Below are 22,885 nucleotides of genomic sequence, written 5' to 3' on the forward strand. Positions count from 1 at the left end.
AGAGACAGCGAAAGACAGAGAGAGAGAGAGAGGGACAGAGACAGAGATAAAGCAACACACAGGGGATTGCACAAGAAAAACATTTCCCCAAAACCATTGACTGGGAAAGTAAGAGCAGTTGATTATTGCAAGCTTTTACAAGAAGCAGAGTTGAAAGTCTGAAGTTTTAGAAGTCTGTGCCATTGCCAGGGTAGAGCCTGGTGGGTATAGTGGTGCTCCTGTGAAGAAAGATGGCAGAGGCCCAGGAGTGGATAACATGATCTGAAGATTTCCAGGGTCATACTGAGAGAGATGTTTTCCCTTCTTGGAGTCAATTTGGGAGAGGTGGCACTGCCTCTCAGGGGACAAAAGAGCTGGTGGGCAGCATTGAGCTGCCCCATTGATTAGCATATGAGCAGAAGCATTTGCTGAGGGCAGCTAACCTGGATGCCAGCTTTTTGTTGTGCTTTACCATAGAAGCCAAGCTCCTGTGTGGTCATGTGACTGCTTTTCTGGGACAAACCAGTACCAGCCACAGCCTGGAAAGACCCTCCCCCAGAGGATTAGCATGCGTCTGTCCTGCACCAGGTCCCTAAAATTTGGAGTTTTGAAACCCAGACACATGCCTAAGATAAAACAGGAACACTGTGCTGCAGGGCAGATATACAGCACAGACATAGACAGGATGAAGAAAAGGATCTTGGCAGAAGCCTGGGACAAAAGAGGGGAGATTGTTTCCTCTTCTGTGAGGGCTCCCTGCACAGTGGCAGGCACAAACTCCCCTCTCTGGGAAGAGAGTAGGCCAAAGCCATTTTTCACCCCTTCCATCAGCACAGACAAATTTCAGTGAGAGGCAGAACACACACAGTGGTGGCTTGAGCTGCTTCCACCAATCCCCACCCTGTTGTGCTCTGCAAGTGCCTTTTTAAAAGGGGCAAGTGGGATTGAGAGCCAGAGCAGCAGCAGGCCCCTTGCCCAGAAGACCAGCACAAATCCCCCAAGCTCACCAGGTCTACTGATCATAGAATGCTGTAAAGCTTCAACCATAGTGGAAATAGGACCAGGATCAGGCTTTCCTAACACACAAAAGTTACAGACCTAGACACAATGCCAAGATGGAAAAATTCATCCAAAAGAAAATACAAGAAGAGGTCAAGGCCAAGGAGCTAATCAAAATAGATATAAGTAATATGCTTGAACAAGAATTTTAAAACAACAATGACCATACTAGCTGGGCTTCAGAAAAGAAGAAACTAGAGAGACACTTACTGCAGAGATGAACAATAAAGAAATATAGTAAACATAGTAAAAAAAAAAAATGCTACAACCAAGATGCAAAACTGACTAAATGTAATGATTACAAGAATGGAAGAATCAGAAGAATGAATAAGTAACATAGCAGATAAAATTATAGAAAATAATGAAGATTTTAAAAAGAGGGAAAGAAAAACATTGGGTCAAGAATGTAGACATGGGGAACTCAGTGGCTCCATAAAACATAATAACATTTGCATCATAGGAGTCCCAACAGAAGAGAGAGAAAAGGGGGAACAGGCTTATTTGAGGAAATTATAGCAGAAAATTTTCCTAATCTGGGGAAGAAAACAGACATCCAAATCCAAGCAGCACAGAGAATGCCCATTAAAAAAAAAAAAGAAACAATGACCAATACCAAGACATATCATAGTAAAATTTGCAAAATACAGAGATAAGGAAAAAATCCTGAAAGCACCAAGGGAAAATAAATCCCTAACCTACAAAGAAAGACAAATCAAGTTGGCATAATATATTCGACATACTGAAGAGAAAAAATATGCAGCCAAGAATACTTTATACAGCCAGGCTGTCATTCAGACTAGAAGGAAAGATAGTTTCCTGACAAACAAACACTAAAGGAGTTCCTGTCCACTAAAGCAGCCCTGCAAGAAGTATTAAAGGGGACTATTTGAGTAGGAAAGAAACATCAAAGCCAACAAAGACTAGAAAATCTAGCCTTTGTTTTTTTTAATCTAGAGAAAATCTCCAGAAACAATGACTTTACAGGTAATACAATGGCACTAAAGTCATACCTACCAGTAATCACTCTGAATGTAAATGAACTAAATGCTCTAATCAGAAGATATAGGGTATCAGAATGGAAAACAAAAACAAAAACAAAAAAAACAAGACCCATCCATATGCTGCCTATAAGAGACCCATTTAATTTTTTTATTTAAATTCAATTAGCCAACATATGGTACATCATTTTGTCTTAGATGTAGTGTTCAACAATTTATCAGTTGCATATAACACCCATTTTGATCTAAAGACAGCTCCAGTTTGAAAGTGAGTGGATGGAGAACCATCCATTAAATTAATGGACATCAAAAGAAAGCCAGATTTATAACAGACAAACTAGATTTTAAGCCAAAGACTGTAACAGGAGATGAAGAAGTCACTATATAATAACAAAGAAGTATATCCAACAAGAAAATCTAACAATTGTAAATAATTATGCTCCCAAATTGCCAGCACCCAAATATATAACTCAATTATAACAAAAATAAAGAAACATTAATAACAGTGCATTAATAGTAGGGGACTTTAATACCACACTTACAGCAATTGGCAGATCATCTAAGCAGAAAATCAACAAAGAAACAATGGCTTTGAATGACACACTGGAGTGGATGGACTTCACAGATATATTAGGAACACTTATCCTAAAGCAGCAGAATACACATTCTTTTTGAGTTCACATGGAACATTCCCCAGAATAGATCACATACTGGGTCACAAATCAGCCCTCAACAAATCCAAAAAGATTGAGATCATACCATGCATATTTTCAGACCACAACCGTATGAAACTTGAAGTCAACCATAGGCAAAAATTCGGAAAGACCACAAATACATAAACCTTACTAAAGAATGAATGGATTAACCAGGAAATTAAAGAAGAAATAAAAAAAATACATTCAATCAAATAAAAATGAAAAGACCATAGTCTGGAATCTTTGGGTTGCAGCAAAGGCATTCCTAAGAGGGAAGGATATAGCAATACAGGCTTCCCTCAAGAAGCAAAAATCTCTCAAACACACAACCTAACCTTACACCTAAAGGACCTAGAAAAGGAATAGCAAATAAAGCTTAAAACTGGCAGAAGAAGGGAAATAATAAAGATCAGAACAGAACTTAAAATGATACAGGAACAAAAAAAAAACAAACAGTAAAACAGATCAATGAAACTAAGAGCTGGTTCTACTTTTGTATCCTTCATGTGCCCCTTCCAATCACTACTTTTGTATACTTTTACAGCACATCTCATTTCAGACTAGTTACATTTCAAGTGCTTAATACATGAGGCAGTGATCATTCTATAGGACAGTACAGACCTAAAGCACAAAGGGCCTAGATTACATGCTGAGGGGTTTAATTCTGTCTTTAAGGCAAAAGGAGAAATTAAAGGATTTAAAACAGGGAGTCACACGAAACAGCAAACATCTAATATATGCCCAACACTGAACTCCATGCTAAGATTTGAAAATCAGTGAAACTCAATCTCTGCTTTAGGTAATTAACAGTCAAGAAGGATAGACAGACATGAAACGAAGATTTTGACGGAACTAAATTTAAAATGTGAGGAAGAAGGGGCACCTGGGTGGCTCAGTTGGTTTAGTGTCTGCCTTAGGCTTAGGTCATGATCCCAGGGTCCTGGGCTTCCTGCTCAGAGAGGAGTCTGATTCTCCTTTTGCCCTTCCGCCCTGCTCCTGATCTCTCCCTCTCTCTCACTTTCTCTCTCTCAAATAAATAAATAAAAGCTTGAAATAATAAAAAGTAAAATGTGAAGAGGAAGTCAATTTCACTTAGAAAGGATAGTAAGTATTTACTTTCCTTATTAGAATGCAAATATCCTCAAGCCAAATAATATTTCACTTTTTTTGTATTCTCTTTAGCATGTAACAAAGTCTGCTGCATATGGTAGGGACTTAAAAACAAATACTAAATGATAAGACAGGAACAAAACTGATAAATATATATATGATTATGAACAAAAGAAAATAGAAGACAATATAAAGAACACGAGATAATTCTTTTCATTTTTTTAAGGAAATGCTTGTTATTTCAATATCTGAGTAAGTTGTATTGCTTTGTTGACAGGGAATTTTAAATATATAATAAGTAAATATAATTTGTCAAAAATATGGAGATTAAATGGAATACTAGACATGAAACTACTTTGAAAAGTTAAAATGACTATTACACACACATACACACACACACACACACACACGTGTGCACATGCACCAGAATAGGCTTGCAATGGGGCTTTTGATGCTTATTGCCCTTTGGGTTTAAAGTATATATATTTTTCTATTTTTTTTAATGTTCATTTAGCCAACATAGGTTTAAAGTATATTATATCAAACCTGTTTGAAAATATCATGGGATCAACTGAATTAATTTAAATATTGTTCCACATGATGATGTTGCTTACTAGAAAACTCTACAAAACAGGTATGCTGTGTTTCCACAAAGTAAAAGAGGATTCCCCAGGTAAACTTAACAACAAAACAACAAAAATTCATAAAACTAAATGATATTATACACTAGTCAATGCAATTGAAATCATGAGTATGTCTGTCTGTATGTGTTCAAGCCAAAGGACAAACATCCAGATTCATCCAACAGAAGTAATTTAGGATTTACCAGAATTTAATTTACCAGAATTAATGAGATGAAGCTAGGTGATTTTTGATTAGGAGTTTCTGTTCCTGTTCTCCCTGAGAATTAACTTGTCTACTGAGCCAGACAAAATACAGCTATATCGACATTTGGCTGTTTAGACTAAGTAATTAAGCTAAATAAAATTTCATCCAATTTAGAATGAATGTAGCAGATGTTTTGATATTTCAATTTTGCTCTGTATAGATATTTCAGAAACTATAGAAACCATGTAAGTTTATTTTTCTAGTTCCAGCTGGTCCATTCATCCATTTAGTTTTAAAAATATCAGTAGAAAAAAAGTAATGATTCAGATTTCAGCATATTAGGTAATTTCAAAAAATTAGCTTAAATTTATTATTTTTCTTTCTATTAAAATTATTATTTTCTTTGTGGGTAGCTCATGATTAGTTCTTATTTTGATCTTATATTAGGTGTTAGAAGTTAGGTTATATAATATTGTCAGAGTTATGTCAAATCAACCACTTATGATTACAGTAGTCCAATTAACCCTCAGACAGCTATGCATGTGTTTATGCATATGTATGTGCTTAGATGCTATAAAAAAATAAATGGGAAAGTCCAGGTTCAAAAGAATTTTTTACTAGGGATGGCTGGCTGGCTTAGTCAGTAGAACATATGACTCTTGATCTCAGGGTTGTGAGTTCAAGCCCCACATTGGGTATAGAGATTACTTTAAAAAAAAAAAAAGGTTTGTTGCTGTTCTTATAAAAGATAATGACTGGGTTATATTTTCCTAAGGTCTGGATTGACTATAGAAATGCTAATGTAGTAGTAATTATATGACTTAATGACTGACCAAAATTGAAACAGCCAAGTTTAATTTCCTGATATTAGAAATGGATATTCTACTAAAGAAGTTGTTAGTCAACTTTATATTTCTAGGAGTTTGCATGCTATTGGTATCTACATTTCCATATTTGGAGAAACTGGATTCCTGAGAAGAACAAAAGCCATCAAAGAGTTAAAGAAATAGAACCTATAAGACAAAAACATTAAGGGGAAGTGAGTAATTGTAAAGAAAAAGTGCCTGAAAGAAAATTAAATAAAACCCTCTAACATTTTGGATAGCTGATTAAAAAAAAAAAGAGCAAGGCTGGATGGCAGTTTCTAAGGTGAGTCAAGCTGGAGCTTATGGATTTGTTTTCAGTAAAAAGACACTTAAAATGACCTCTTGACAATGTAATTAATTCCAAATATACAGTATTTATGGACCTATTGGAATCCCCATTTCTGAATATGCTTAGAGACAAAATACCAAATTTGATTGAGTTTGGCAAATTCCATGGTTCTCAAGCCTGACTTTTCATAAGAATCCCTTAGGAGGCACTAGAAAAAATTCCTGCTCTCTGCTACTCCTGGAAAATTTGATTCAGTAGGTCTGGTTTGGAATCTGTGGAAACGACAATGCCTGGCTAGCTAAGATATGATAAACATAATCTTCTTTGGGAGAGGCTAGTTGAAAAGCAAAGAAGGAGTGACCAGAAAACTGGGCCTCCTTTTAGGTTTCTGGGTTGAAAACAGCCAGATCCTATTTGTGGGTCAACACTATCTCCCGGGGGAAAGATGCCTAAGTTAGACATAAACCCTTAATAGTCATCTACTCTCTGCCTGCAAGCCACGAACATAGATAGTTCTAATCATACAATGCCTGTAAATGTCACTACCCTTGTTATTGAAATGTACATTCCTTTCTAATCTTGATTTTTTGATAACATGCATGATAAAAATGGAGGTAGAGCTTGGTTCAGGGCCTTTTGCCACTAGAGCATCTGGTCCCCAGGACCTCTTCTTTCTCCTAGTTAGGGGTCTAGAATAATCTTTTCATTTGCTTTCTCAGGGTTTGATGGTGAAACCCAAGAGGAATCCGTTTTGTAAAGCTCCTCAGGTGGATTCTAATGATGAGCCAGATATGAGAACCATGGAGATATCTAGATGGAAGTCCAACATTAATGTGCCAACAGATTTGGTGTCTGGCACCAGCTTTCTGGTTCATAGACGGTTCTTTAGCTCTCTTCACATGGCAGAAGGAGGAAGGGAGCTCTCTGAGGTCTTTTTTATGAGGGCCTAATCCCACTCCTAAGGGCTCTGCCCTGGTGACATAATCACCTCCCAAAGACCCTGCCTTCAAATTCCATCCCATTAGGGATTAAGTTTCAGCAAGTGAATTGGTGTGAGAGGGCACATTTAGTCTATGGCAGGAACCTTTTAACCCTCAGATTCTTAATTCTTTCATAAGAGTTATATGAAAAGTTAATTTAACTCTTGTGTTTTATGATTATTTCTAAAGGGTTAATATGCACATATGAACCAGTCAGTTTTTACCTCATATATACCCCAAAGACCCTCAGCTGTGTAAGATAACATTGGTTAAAATTTCTTACAGTAGTCCTTGAAACATATTTATATTGTATATAAGTTACATGAAAGAAGATCAAACATCTCTTTTCAAAGAAAGCAGAGGAGAGCAGCAGGATTCCTACTAGTTAATACACTGATACATTAGTATTGTAAGGCATGAAATATTTTTTTTAAAAGATAGACCTTGAGATGGAATTTAATTTAGAAAATACTAAAACTCCTAATTTTTGGAATAAATTGCATTTTCTATAGATTGTCTCTTTTGTTTTCTTGCCCCCAATGTATTAGATTTCTCATTGGCTAATTCCACAATCCATATTCTTACAAATACATGGTAAATCTTCCCAATTTTCTGCTGTGAAACTAGCCCTGAAGTGCAGATAAGATTCAATAATTTATGTTAATGATTACTAGAATCCTTTTTAGTGATACATGGCTTTCAAATATTCCTTTTATAGCCAAGAGTCCAGGTACAAGTTATGAATAAATGTTTGCCACCTCTAGAGATAGATTCTGGCCAAAAGCCCATGGTCATACTATAGAAGAAAGCTCTGTTGTGATGATACTTGGGATAAATGGAGTTCGTTGCCTGAGTTGATAAAAATCCTTTAATATCTATTTACTCAGTACAATATATTTTATGATCATTATTGATATTGAAAGACAATAACTGATAGGTGTTAATTAATTCCTCTCCATTTACACTTTTTTTATAATCTGCAACATTCCTTCTCACATACAGAAATGTGTAAAAGGGGGATTTCCATAAATAATAGCTCTTAATTTTGCTAGCTATAGTCACTGCTATAAAACTATATAATTCATTGGTCTGTAAAGGGACTACGATATAAAATATATTAAAGGATCAATATAAATGCAAATACAACAAAAATACAATTGATTTTTATGGATTTTAAGTCTTAAATACAAGTAAAAACTCTGTAGACTACTAGACACAGTCTGATAAAATTCAAAATGTTTCCCTAAGGGAAATTAGAATGGTGTTCAGAATACTATTTTTAACAGCCCCCACCCTTCTTACTCCCTGATTTGCTTAGGGGAAGGATTGTCACAGAAGTGGTAAAATGTTCCTAAAACTTGAAAATATAAGAAGATATCACTTAAAGGGGAAAAAAAAAAACACATGGTAGCTGTCTCCATTTTTTTTATTTATTTTTTTTGCTGAAATTCACTTTTGTAATTCTGGTTATATAGTCCATGAATACACAGGACTTCTAACTGATCCATTAAAACCCTAATAAAGGTTTCATTTGGAAAAATATATAACCACTACCTAGTATTTATAGATTACTATAAGTTCAACATCTTTGGAGAAAAATAATCAGTTAATAGCCATCACTACTATTCCCTAGGTAGATGATTTATTTATGCTATACAGAGAGAAAGAAAGATTTGAGTAATTTTCCTAGCCCTTGGAGGTAATCAGTGACAGTATTGAAGTCTGTTTGCAATTACTTTTATCAAACAGTAGATGAAGCTGATTAGTTCTCCTTGGTCTCACAATCTAAAACAAATATATATAAACATACAAAAAAATGGTAATAATAAAAATAATAGTAGCTACCATATTTCAAGTACTGCTTATTTGCCAGACCTGAACTAGATGTTTACACGTGTTATCTTATTTAGTTTAACCCTCACAATGACTGAAGAAATTGGCAATTGCTTATATTACATAAATAAGGAAGCCATAGTTAAGTTATTTGTGTATAAAAGCACAGCTAGTCAGGGGTTCCTGAGTAGCTCAGTTGGTTAAGTATTAGACTCTTGAATTTGGCTTGGGTCATAATCTCAGTGTTGTGAGATCTAGCCCTGCTTTGGGATCCATTCTTGGTGTGGAGTCTGGTTAAGGTTCTCTCTCTTCCCTTGCCCCTCCCTCCACTCTCTCCTTCCCTCTCTAAAATATAATAAAAATGCAGCTAGTCAGTGGCAGGCTAAGGCTGTGAATGCAGCCCTAATTCTCTGGGGACTGCATGCTTTTTACTTAATGACCCTGTCACTCTTGGCATAACATAATGTGCAAACTAAGTCAGACTAACATTTTCATAATCTTCTGAAAGAAATATTCAAGTAAAGATAAGAATAAAATTTATAAACATACAGATTGAACACAAAGTGCTTAGGACATGAGGTGAGATAGTAGTAGTAACAACAGGAAAAATAAATTATAGAACAAAAGACTCTACTTTGAAATTTAGATAAATGATACATTTTCATATTGTGGAACTACCATGACAGGTTTTTTTTAATGAAAAAAATTAAGTTCCAAGAAAAAAGATGATACAATACTTCTGACGTTTGGTTCTGAAAGCTCAACTGATCAAAAATATACTATAGAAAAATGTGTTGGTACCAAAAAAAGGATGTAATATCAAAATTATGCTTAAAAGGACTAAAATAATTATTTTGTTTTGTGATAGGAATCTTCATCTTTAAGCTTTGTCAAATATAATTTTCTAATATTCCCCAAATATAAATAAATAACAGAGGAGTAAGTTGTGAAAAGCTGGAGAGAGAAAGCAAATTGAACTCATTCCCTGATATGTCATTCAGGAAACATTTCTAATTCTAATATGTTAGTCTCTTTGTTGACTTATCTTTATTTTTGGGATTTACCTTAAATAATGCTGTTAAAAACTGTCTAGTACAATGGTATCAACAACTATACCAGCTTATATGTTACTTCTAACAGATATCCTCAATTATTTATAAAGAGGTGACCCTTATGCCACACCAGTCTGTGTTAATATTAAGATGGACTCAAAGCTAAGATTATTAATTATTTTTGGTCAGTGATTTCCGTTAAAATAATCCTTAATTTGCACCTGTGTGCATGGGCATATATGTGTGTACGTGTGTATAAAAACTCTATTCCAATCCTCAAGGTTGCAGCAGAAATTGGATTAGATGAAGTCTATTTAGTGAAGTACAGAACACATAAAAACTGTCAGGAGATGTTAGTTTTAGAAGCTTGAGACAGAGTACTTTGAAATCCCTGAACAGGGACTTAGAAGTCTCTTAAAACAACAACTACCAACATCTAATGTCTTTAGAGAATACCTTCCCCCACAAACTGTGCTAAGATAGAAGAGGGCAAACGCTATAACAAAAAAGGGATTTGTTGAAGTTGAAATACTCCTGCCACTGCATCACCTTGGAAATAGTGAATAAAGCAGATAGAGGAAAAATAACATATTTGTGTGTATCCTATGTGAACTGATATATAGTGGGGCATAGAAAGTTGTATGTTTGTATATACATACCCACAAACACAAATTTCTTAAAGAACTTCTGAAGTTTCAAGAGCCTGTGCAAGTAATTTCTATGATATAGGAAAAACTCAGATTCTTGAAAATTAACTGTAAAGGATGATTTATTTTTAATCCACCAAGAATGTGCTATCTCCAAAGTCAGTGTCCTATATAGATTTGGGGGTTATCAGGAAAAGTATTATCTCTTTCTGTTGCCTTAGTATTGTGGGAGAAACAAACCAGGGAGATTCAGATGGGAAATGAGAATCAGAGCAAGTTTTACATTAAAAAACAATATTGAAATAGAAGGAGCATCAGACTCTAGAGTGTAATAAAAGAAATTGAAACCAAACTTAGCTATGTGACTTTTTATACACAATATAAACAAAATTAGTGTTTGAGATTTTAGTGAAATGTGCATAATTAATTACATGCTACAGTTTGGTGTCTAATGAAGATAGCCTTTAAAGTATACTTAATATAAAAATGTTAATTCTCTATTAAATTTCCAATATTTTATTTGGTGATTACAATGATCCACAGAAGGCAACTACATGATATCTATGGCTTGAAGCCACAAATGAGATTGCCAGCATCCTCAAAACATTTGGTCATTCATTCAGTCTTTAGTAAGTGACTTTAGTAGGTGATTAACAGAGCTCTGGATTAGGAGAGAGAGCAGGAAAAAAGAAATTTAATAGGAATAAAACAGAAGCACAGTATAGTTCCCACTGTTGGGAAGATTACAATTTACCTGGAGAGAAAACACAGCCACACAGTCATCGCAACAATATATCCAAAATGAATTCATTGATGGTTTACAAACCATTGAAGAAACAAGTATCCGTTATACTACTAATTAATACATAAGTAAATACATAAAAATAGTTGAAGATTAGGATAACTTCCAATAAAGTTGTAGGGATTGATGCAGTTAGAAAAATCATTATTTGCAGCCATTAGAGTTAAGATTAAAGAGGGAGACAAACCATAAAGAGACTTAATCTTAGGAAACAAACTGAGGGTTGCTGGAGGGGAGGGAGATGGGGGATGAGGTAATGGGGTGATGGACATTGGGGAGGGTATGTGTTGTAATGAGCACTGAGTATTATATAAGACTGATGAATCACAGATCTGTACCCCTGAAACAATATATTATATGTTAATTAAAAAATATTAATGGACACTAAATCTGGAAAGTCCAGTTTGATAAGGCAGGAGTAGGATATTTTCATGGTCTTAAAATGAATGTTTTTTTCATAGCCTTCCCACTAATTACTTAATGAGTTCAAGAGAAAAATAGTAACTATGCCATTGAGAAATTAGCAACACCATGAATAAATGATAAAATTAACATCACCACATGGTAATGTGTGTCTCCATCATTTATGTAGCATTCCAGCCCAGGTTGTAAAACTCAAATCTAATAATCAGAAAACAAGAGACAAACCCAAATGAAGAACATTATTATTTTTAAAGCCCTGCATTCTTAAAGCTATAAACATCTTATGTGGTATATATATATACCATGGAATATTACTCAGCCATCAAAAAAATGAAATCTTGTCATTTGCAAGATTTCCATCCATGATGTGGATGGAACTAGAGGGTATTATGCTAAGCGAAGTAAGTCAGTCAAAGAAAGTGCCATATGATTTCACTCATTTAAAGAAAAATACAGATGAACATAGAGGAAGAGAAGAAAAAATAAAATAAGATAAAAATAGAAAGGGAGACAAACCATAAAAGATGCTGAACTTTAGAAAACAAACTGAGGGTGGCTGGATAGGAGGTAGGTCAGGGGAAGGGATAATTGGGTGATGGGCATTAAGGAGGGCACTTGATGTGATGAGCACTGGATGTTATATGCAACTAATGAATCACTAAATTCTACCCTTGAAACTAATAATAATGTTAGCTAGATTTAATTTAAATAAAGAATTTAAAGAAAAGCTGTAAGCATCTTTAAAGAAAAGCTGAGGAACTCTTTCCAACTAAAAATATGTGATTGGGTAAACTGAAAAAAATCACAATAAGTATGGTGGATTAGGAAAGGAATTGTCCTTATTCTTAACAAATACAGACTGGGGCGCCAGGGTGGCTCAGTCGTTAAGCGTCTGCCTTCGGCTCAGGTCATGATCCCAGGGTCCTGGGATCGAGTCCCACATTGGGCTCCCTCCTCAGCGGGAAGCCTGCTCTCCCTCTCCCACTCCCACTCCTCGTGTTCCTGCTCTCGCTATCTCTGTCTCTGTCAAAGAAATACATAAAATCTTTAAACAAAAAACAAAAAACAAATACAGACTGAAGTATTTAGAAATGAAAGGGTAAAGAGGTATGATGTTTCTAACTTACATAACAGTGGTTCAGAAGTGTGTGTGTGTGTGTGTGTGTGTGTGTGTGTGTGTGTGTGTGTGTAGGGGGAAAGCAAATGAGGCAACTTGTTAATATGTGAATCTGGCAAAGGGTATTCAAGTGTTTTTTGTACTATTCTTGCAACTTTTCTCAATGTTTGAAATTATTTCCAAATAAAAGTAAAAACATGAGTGAATTTATTCTTTTCTTCCCCTATACAACACACACAAACACACACACATTCACACACAAACTGTTGATTTGGATTGCTTTTATATTCTTTATTTTTAAGATTTATTTATTTATTTGAGAGAGTGAGAATGAGAGACAGAAAGAGTACATGAGTCGGGGGAGGGTTAGAGGGAGAAGCAGGCTCCTCGCTGAGCAGGGAGCCCGATGCGAGACTTGATCCAGGGACTCCAGGATCATGACCTGAGCCAAAGGCAGTCACTTAACCAACTGAGCCACCCAGGCGCCCCTGGATTGTTTTTATATTCTATAACTTCTTTGGTTGCAAATTTACATCTACCCAGAAACTTAAGCCAGAAACTTCAAAACTATTTCACTTGTCCCTTAGCACTATCAACAAATCTTTCATCAAGAGATTTTGCTATGCTTCTGTAGACAATGCAAATATCATCAAGATATCTGTGTTCCCTAAAACAATTTATAAATATGTAATTGATTTAAGATACCAACAATTTATTTTATTTTATTTTATTATGTTATGTTAGTCATCATAAAATACATCATTAGTTTTTGATGTAGTGATCCACGCTTTACTGTTTTCATATAACACCCAGTGCTCCGTGCAGTACATGCCCTCCTTAATACCCAAAACTGGGCTACCTCATACCCCCACCCCCTCCCCTCTAAAACCCTGTTTCTCAGAGCCCATAGTCTCTCATGGTTCATCTCTCCCTCTGATTCCCCCTCTTCATTTTTCCCTTCCTTCTCCTAATGTCCTCCATGCTATTCCTTATTTTCCACAAATAAGTGAAACCATATGATAAGTTACATTCTCTGCTTGACTTATTTCACTTAGCATAATCTCCTCAAGACCCATTTATGTTGATGCAAAAGTTGGGTATTCATCCTTTTTGATGGCTGAGTAATCCATTGAATATATGGACCACATATTTATCCATTTGTCTGTTGAAGGGCATCTTGGCTCTTTCCACAGTTTGGCTATTGCGGACATTGCTGCTATGAACATTGGGGTGCATATGGCCCTTCTTTTCACTACATCTATGTCTTTGGGGTAAATACCCAGGAGTGCAATTGCTAGGTCAGAGGGGACCTTTATTTTTAATTTTTTGAGGCACCTCCACACTGTTTCCTAAGTGGCTGTACCAACTTGCATTCCCACCAACAGTGTAAGAGGGTTCCCCTTTCTCCACAACCTCTCCAACATTTGTTGTTTCTTGCCTTGTCAATTTTTGCCATTCTAACTGGTGTAAGGTGGTATCTCAATGTGGTTTTGATTTTAATTTCCCTGATGGCTAATGATGATGAACATTTGTTCATGTGTCTGTTAGCCATTTGTATGTCTTCTTCAGAGAAGTGTCTATTTATGCCTTCTGCCCATTTTTTGACTTGATTATTTGTTTTTCAGGTGTTGAGTTTGAGAAGTTCTTTATAGATCTTGGCTATGAGCTCTTTATCTGTAGTGTCATTTGCAAATATCTTTTCCCATTCTGTGGGTGGCCTCTTTGTTTTGTTGACTGTTTCCTTTGCTGTGTAGAAATTTTTATCTTGATGAAGTCTCAAAAGTTCATTTTCCCTTTTGTTTCACTAGCCTTTGGAGATGAATCTTGAAAGAAGTTGCTGTGGCTGATGTCAAAGAGGTTACTGCCTATGTTCTCTGGGATTTTGATGGATTCCTGTCTCACATTGAGGTCTTTCATCCATTTTGAGTTTATTTTTCTGTATGGTTGTAGACAATGGTTGAGTTTCATCCTTCTGTAGATAGCTGTCCAATTTTCCCAGCACCATTTATTGAAGAGACTGTCTTTTTTTCCATTGCATGTTTTTTCCTGCTTTGTTGAAGATTATTAGACCATAAAGTTTTTTTTTTATTCATGAGAGTCAGAGAGAGAGAGAGAGAGAGAGAGAGAGAGGCAGAGGGAGAAGTAGGCTTCCTATGGAGCAGGGAGCCCGATGCGGGACTCGATCCCAGGACCCTGGGATCACGACCTGAGCCGAAGGCAGACGCTTAACCATCTGAGCCACCCAGGCGTCCCTAGACCATAAAGTTGAGGGTCCGTAACTGGACTCTCTGTTCTGTTCCCTTGGTCTTATATGTCTGTTTTTGTGCCAGTACCATGCTGTTTTGGTGGTCACAGCTTTGTAATATAGCTTGAAATCGGGCAACGTGAGGCCCCTAGCATTGTTTTCCTTTTTCATCATTTCCTTGGCAATTCAAGGTCTTTTCCGATTCCATACAAATTTTAGGATTGTTTGTTCTAGCACTGTGAAAAATGTCATTGGAATTTTAATCGGGATGGCACTGAAGGTATAGATTGCTCTGGGTAGCATAGACATTTTAACAATGTTAATTCTTCCGATCCATGAGCATGAAATGTTTTTCCATTTTTTGTGTCTTTTTCAATTTCTTTCATGACTGTTCTGTAGTTCCTAGAGTATAGATTCTTTACCTCTTTGGTTAGGTTTATTCTGAGGTATCTTATGGTTTTTGGTGCTATTGTAAATGGAATAGTTTTTCTAATTTCCCTTTCTAGAGTTGCATTGATAGTGTATAAGAAAGCACCTGATTTCTGTGCATTGATTTTGTATCCTGCCACGTTACTGTATTGCTGTATGAGTTCTAATAATTTGGGGGTGGAGTCTTTTGGATTTTCCACATAAAGTATCATGTCATCTGTGAAGAGAGAGAGTTTGACTTCTTTGCCAATTTGAATACATTTTATTTCTTTTTGTTGTCTGATTGCTGTTGCTAGGACTTCTAGTACTATGTTGAACAATAGTGGTGAGAGTCGGCATCCTTGTTGTGTTCCTGATCTTAAGGTAAAGGCTCTCAGCTTTTCCCCATTGAGGATGATATTCACTATGGGTTTTTCAGAGATGGGTTTTATGAACTTGAGGAATGTTCCCTTTATCCCTCTACTCTGAAGAGTTTTAATTGGGAAAGGATGCTGTATTTTGACAAATGCTTTTCTGCATCAATTGAGAGGACCATATGGTTCTTCTCTCTCCTCTTATTAATGTGTTCTATCACATTGATTAATTTGTGAATGTAGAGTGACTCTTGTATCCTGGGGATATATGCCACTTGGTCATGGTGGATGATCCTTTTAATGTATTGTTGGATCCTATTAGCTAGGATTTTGTTGAGGATTTTGGAATCCATATTCATCAGATATATAGGTCTGAAATTCTCCTTTTTCATGGAGTCTTTGCCTGGTTTGGGGATTAAGGTAATGCTGGCCTCATAGAATGAGTCTGGAAGCTTTCCTTCTGTTTCTAATTTTTGAAACAGCTTCAGGAGAATAGGTATTATTTCTTCTGTGAATGTTTGGTAGAATTCCCCAGGGAATCCATTAAGCCCTGGACTCTTGTTTTTTGGGAGGTTTTTGATCACTGCTTCAATCTCGTTACTGATTATTGGCCTATTCAGGTTGTCAATTTCTTCCTGTTTCAGTCTTGGTAGTTTATAGGTTTCCAGGAAGGCATCCATTTCATCCTGGTCGCTCAATTTATTGGCATATAGTTGTTGATAATAATTTCTAGGGCGCCTGGGTGGCTCAGTCGTTAAGCGTCTGCCTTCGGCTCAGGTCATGATCCCAGGGTCCTGGGATCAAGTCCCACATCGGGCTCCCTGCTCAGCAGGAAGGCTGCTTCTCCCTCTCCCACTCCCCCTGCTTGTGTTCCTGCCCTCGCTGTCTCTCTCTGTCCAATAAATAAATAAAATCTTTAAAAAAAAATAATTTCTAGTAATTGTTTCTATTTCCTTGGTGTTAGTCGTGATCTCTCCCCTCTCATTCATAATTTTATTAATTTGGGTCCTTTCTCTTTTCTTTTGGATAAGTCTGGCCAGTGGTTTATCAATCTTATTAATTCTTTTAAAGAACAGGCTTCTAGTTTCGTTGATCTGATCTACTGTATTTCTGGTTTCTAATTCATTGATCTCTGCTCTAATCTTAATAATTTCTCTTCTAATGCATGGCTTAGGCATCCTTTGTTGCTTTTTCTCTAGTTCTTTAAGGTGTAGAGTTAGTTGGTGAATTCGGGATTTTCCTCTTATTTTGAGTGAGCCTTGGATGGCTATGTATTTCATCCCTAGGACCGCCTTTGCAGTATCCCATAGGTTTGGATCGATGTGTTTTCATTCTCATTGGTTTCCATGAATTGTTTAAGTTCTTCTTTGATTTCCTGGTTGACCCAAACATTCTTGAGCAGAGTGGTCTTTAGCTTCCAAGTGTTTGAATTTCTGCCAAACTTTTTGTTGTGATTGAGTTCCAGTTTTAAAGCACTGTGGTCTGAGAAGATGCAGGGAATAATCTTAGTCTTTTGGTATTGGTTGAGACCTGATTTGTGACCCAGTATGTGGTCTATTCTGGAGAAATTTCCATGTGTGCTTAATAAGAATGAGTATTCTGTTGTTTTAGGGTGGAATGTTTTGTATATATCTATGAGGTCCATCTGGTTCAGTGTGTCATTCAAAGCTCTTATTTCTTTGTTGATTTTCTGCTTAGATGATCTGTCTGCTGCTGAGAGTGGAGTATTGAGGTCTCTTACAATTAATGTATTGTTATCAATATGACTATTTTGGTTAACAGTTGGCTTATGTAGATGGCTGCTCCCATGTTGGGGGCATAGATATTTACAATTGTTAGGTCTCCTTGTTGGATAGACCCTTTAAGAATGATATAGTATCCTTCTGTGTCTCTAACTACAGTCTTTATTTTAAAATCTAATTTGTCTGATATAAGAATTGTTTCCCCAGCTTTCTTTTGAGGTCCTTTGACATGGAAGATGGATCTCTATCCCTTCACTTTCAGTCTGGATGTGTCTTTAGGTTTGGAATGAGTCTCTTGTAGACAGCATATGAATGGGCTCTGTTTTTTTATCCAATCTGCAATCCTGTGTAGTTTTATGGGAGCATTTAGGCTGTTTATGTTGAGAGTGATTATTGAAAAATATGAATTTATTGTCATCATGTTGCCTGTGAAGACCTTGTTTCTATCAATTGTCCCTGTAAATTTGTTTTATATCACTTTTGGGGTCTTTCTCCTTTTATAGACCCCCCCTTAATTTTTCTTGCAGGACCAGCTTAATGGTCACATATTCTTTCAGTTTCTGCCGGTCTTGGAAGCTCTGCATCTCTCCATCCATTCTAAATGACATCCTTGCCCAATAAAGTATTCTTGGCTGCATGTTCTTCTCGTTTAATACTCTGAATATGTCTTGTCAGGCCTTTCTCACTTTCCAGGTCTCTGTGGATAGGTCTGACGTTATTCTGATGTTCCTCCCTCTGTATGTAAGGAATCTCTTCCCCCTAACTGCCCTTGAGATGGTTTCCTTGGTTTTAAGATTTACGACCTTTACTATTACATGCCAATGTGTTGGCCTGTTTTCCTTGATCTTGGGAGCCGTCCTTTCTGCCTCTAAGACACGAATGTTTGTTTCATTCCCCAGATTAGGGAAGTTCTCAGTTATGATTTGCTCAAATATACCTTCTAGTCCCCTCTTTCTTTCCACCCCCTCAGGGATCCCAACAATTCTGACATTGGAACGTTTCATGGTGTCACTTATTTCTCTGATTCTATTTTCATGGATTCTGAGTTGTTTTTCCCTGGCCTCTTCTTTTCCCTTCTTGTCTATTAATTGGTCTTCTAAATCACTCATTTGTTCTTTTGCCTCACTTACCCTAGCTGTTAGATTATCTAGATTAAATTGGATCTCACTGATAGCATTTTTGTTATGCCAGTTCAGCTTTCATTTCTGCTCTTAGAGACTCTTTGTTGCCATTAATCGATTTTTCCATTCTAGCTAACATCTTCACAATTGTTACCCTAAATTCCATCTCTGACATCTAGGTTATATCTGAATCCATTTGTAAATCTGTGGTGTAAGTCATTGTCTCTGAGTCTTTCCTATTTTGGGGGTTCCCCCCCTCCTCCTATTCATTCTGTTGAGGGGTGGTTGAGGGAATGTATAGAGTCCAAATTATTCACCACAACCCAAGCAAGATGCACCTGTTTTATATGGACCTTAGGATTGCTGGCCTCTTGTTTTCCCGAACTGTCTTCTGAGGGAGGGGCCTGCCACGCTGTTACTCAGGCAACCCTGTTTGGGCAGAGTTGCCCTGCTCCTTGTGGTGGGGGATGGGCTCAGTGAAAATTTGTTTTGGGGGGCTTTTGTTTCCTGGTGGCTTTCCCTGGTGGCTTTCCACATCTCTTCAAGAGTCAGAGCAGAAGACATCATTTCCAATCCTCTGCCTCAGAGCAGAGAGATCACAGTCTGTACTTCAGTGAGCTCTCCAGGCACACTATCTCCATTTCTGTCTGTGCTGCTATAAACTGCAGCTTCCTGGGTTGTGGGCCCCTCAGCAGAGCTCCCAGTCCTCACTTCCATGTAGGGGCACACCTCTGCCCTTTGTGCTTCTATAACCGCCAGCCACCGCAATTTGCACATGCAACTCCGCTGCTGCAGATTCCCTTCTGGGGCTGTCCTAAGGTCCTTTCCCCATCGCTACCGGTTGTGAGTCTGTGCCCTCTGTCCAGTGTGGAAGGGTATCACTCACTGGCCGTGCAGGATCCTGACGGCTCCCTCACCCTTCCATTTATCTTCCGATATCTGCCTGCGGAATCATGGCTCCCTGCTTCGAACCTTGAAACCAAACGCCTGTCATATTCTGTCTGTAGAGATCCAGATCTATCTTCTTACATCTCAGGCTGATTTTGTAGGTGTTTCAGAGTGGTCTGGTAGATATCCAGCTCAATTCTGGGGACCAGTTGGAATAGGGTCCCCTACTCCTCCACCATATTTTCCCTCTACCAAGATACCTACAAATTTTAACTAGACAAGCTGATTCTACATTTCATATAGAAAAATAAGTGAATGATAATCATAAAAAATGAAAAAAGAAAAGCAAGCAGGAGAAACCAGCCCTACTAGGTATTAGAATTTAATATAAAGCCCCAAAATAAAAATCATGTTGTTGCATCAATGGACAGATCAATGCAACAGAATAGAAATGCAAAATTTAAGCCAATACATAGTGATATGAAAAGATACTGAATAAACAAAGTAATGGTGGTTAAATGTGAAATGTGAGGTAGGAAATAGGTATGGGGTGGAAGGTAGACTTTTCACCATGTACTTGTTTATACTTATTCATTTTTGAGCCATATGAATATATTCACAAAATAAATTAAATGTAAAAATAAAACAAAAATAAAATATCCATTTTGTTAAAGTTACTGAATCTATGCCATAGCATGACAATAATTGTACCAGAGCATGACAACAGTCAATTTGTAATTGTGCCAGAGCATGACAGTAGTTAATTTTCCATGTGCTTAGGTGAGAACTCTGTTCTAAATTCATCCCAGATTGGACAAGAAGAAAATAGTTGTTGCACATTCAGGGTCATATTGTAAAGAGCATCATTTGATAGTTGGTTCAAATATATTCAATTCACAAAGCCATCTAGAGGAATCTAACTTTGATTTTACCTTCCTTAAGGCAGAACACAAGGACCAAATATACATGTCTTATTATAAATCGCATCACACCTTTTTTTTCCTCCAGAAATGAACACAGCCTGGCAACATCTACAGTGCAGCCTTGTGAGATTCTGAGATCTCTGATCTTTTGACTAAGATCAGAGATTTTCTGACCCAGTTAGGGCCATTTCAAGATTCCTGAATCATGAAAACTGAAAAAAATAAATATACATTGTTTTTAAGCCACTAAATTTGTGGTAATTTGTTAACAGTGATAGAAAACTAATTGAACATAATAAAAAAAACTAATATAATCACTGAATTCTCACTTCTAAGAAACTTTCATTTTTTTCAGTTAATGAAATCTCCTGTTAAGAACCTTATATTAAATAATGGGAAGATGTGTAGAAAATTCCCAAAGTTTCTAAATGCTCTTAAAAAATATCTCCAAATGGAGTCATTTGCCCCCCAAAAACAGCAAACCAAAATTTAATTACAGTTTCAACTTATCCCAGAAATGTGACCTTTTAACAGTCAATCTGAAATTTCCTAATCTGCCCTAGTGAAGTAATTCTCATGATGAAAACCCTGACATTCCCTTTCCCCCCAAAAGAAGATGTCATGGTCTGAAACAGTCCTTTCTTTTCTTTTGCTAATTACTTCTTTGCCTTTCCCTCCTGGCTATAAAAACCTTCCATTTAGTACAACTCCTCAGAGCATCTACTCGCTAGAGGGATGCTACTTGATTCATGAATTGCTTAATAAAGCCAATTAGATCTTCAAATTTACTTGGTTGAATTTTGATTTTTACAATGGTCACCATCCAAGACAATTACAAAATCCATTTACTTAGACATGGCAATGAGAGAGGATTTTTTTTCAGTGAGGCTTATGAGTTACATTTATTTTACAGTCACATTTCAAATATCATGTAGTGAAAACTAAAGTTTTTGGAGCATGTAAAACAGAAAAGCCTTAATTCAGGATTTCTCCAAATGTTTTTTCGGACTATCTACATCTATACCACTTAAGTACTAAAAATGTGACATCCAAGGCCCCTTCTCAGGCTTACTAGATGTGAAATTCTGGGGCTCAGAAATCTACATTTTTAAGAAGTTCCCCAGAGAATGATTTTGCACATAAAATTTTAGAACAAATGAGTTAACACTGGTTTATAACCCTGGCTGCCCAATAGATATAACTAGAGAGCTTTTAAAAAAAATAACAATCTCTAGGGGCACCTGGGTGGCTCAGTTGGTTAAGTGGTCAGTTCTTGGGTTTGGCTCAGGTCATGATCTCAGAGTTGTAAGATCGAACCCCTCATCAGGCTCCTTGCTTGGGGGGTGGCATATGCTTCAGGTCTCTCTCTCTCTCCCTCCCCTCTAAATAAATAAATAAATAAATCTTTTAAAAAATACCAATCTCGAGGCCCCACTCAACTAATGGAAACTCTCTTGTATTGGGACAAGGCATAGGCAGATGTAAAGTCTTCCCATGTGCTTCTTTCAGGAGCCATGGTTGAAAATCACTGCTACATTGAGTGTTGGAGCCTGTTGTTCTGGATTAAGTTAGGTAATGGTGACATAAATATTGGATAGGTTGAGTTCTCCTTTACCTAAGAGTTTGTGATAAAGGCAAAATGGGAGACTGAAACCTCAAGATACAGATTGATGTAGAGAAGGTACCCATAGGAAAATAGAATAGCAAAGATAAGCTAGAATTACTCTTAATTCCTTTGACTCTAACCTTATTGTTTATCTTTCAGACATCTTTTCTGTCTTCTCTCCTTAAATCTCCCTTCTACACCCCATTTATACACCATAGTGACATTTATTCTCTTTATATATAATGGTTATTCCTCTCAGTTTGTTCATGTTATTGTCCATTTCATGTTATAAAGTCATCTAATTTAATAAAGGTTTAACTACATGCACTGTTTGTCCAAGGTGGTTTTATTTATTTACTTTATGTGTCAGGGAGTAGTCATACTGGTAAGGGACAAGTTGGGTGATCTAACCAAAGTAATCTATCAGGAATGAGACAAAGTGAAATAAGAATGAGAAATAAAATGCACTTCTACTGTGGGCAGTCAAAAAGTTAAATACCCATGTACATGCAATTTATGTTCATTTGTTTCTATGCCTTTGATGTCATCTTCTTACCCTCGAAGCTGCTTGAAATCAGTCTCCTTAATCATGAATAAGAGCCTAAGTCTTAAGTAAGATCCATGTGAATATATATTTTTACATAACATTTGATGATTATTTTCTTTTTTAAAAGATTTTATTTATTTGAGAGAGAAAGAGAGAGATTGAGAGAACATGAGTAGGGTGAGGGGCAGAGGGAGAAGCAGACACCCCACTGAGCAGGGAGCCTGACATGGGGTGGGGCTTGATCTCAGGACTTGGGGATTATGACTTGAGCCGAAGGTAGATGCTTAACCAACTGAGCCACCCAGGTGCCCCTATTTTCTTTTAAATTAAACTTTACCTAGTGTATTTTACCT

The sequence above is a fragment of the Callorhinus ursinus genome, unplaced genomic scaffold (assembly GCF_003265705.2).
Source record: "Callorhinus ursinus isolate GAN/ISIS: 27379988/994484 unplaced genomic scaffold, GSC_fseal_2.0 scaffold67, whole genome shotgun sequence".
Classification (NCBI taxonomy): Eukaryota; Metazoa; Chordata; class Mammalia; order Carnivora; family Otariidae; genus Callorhinus; species Callorhinus ursinus.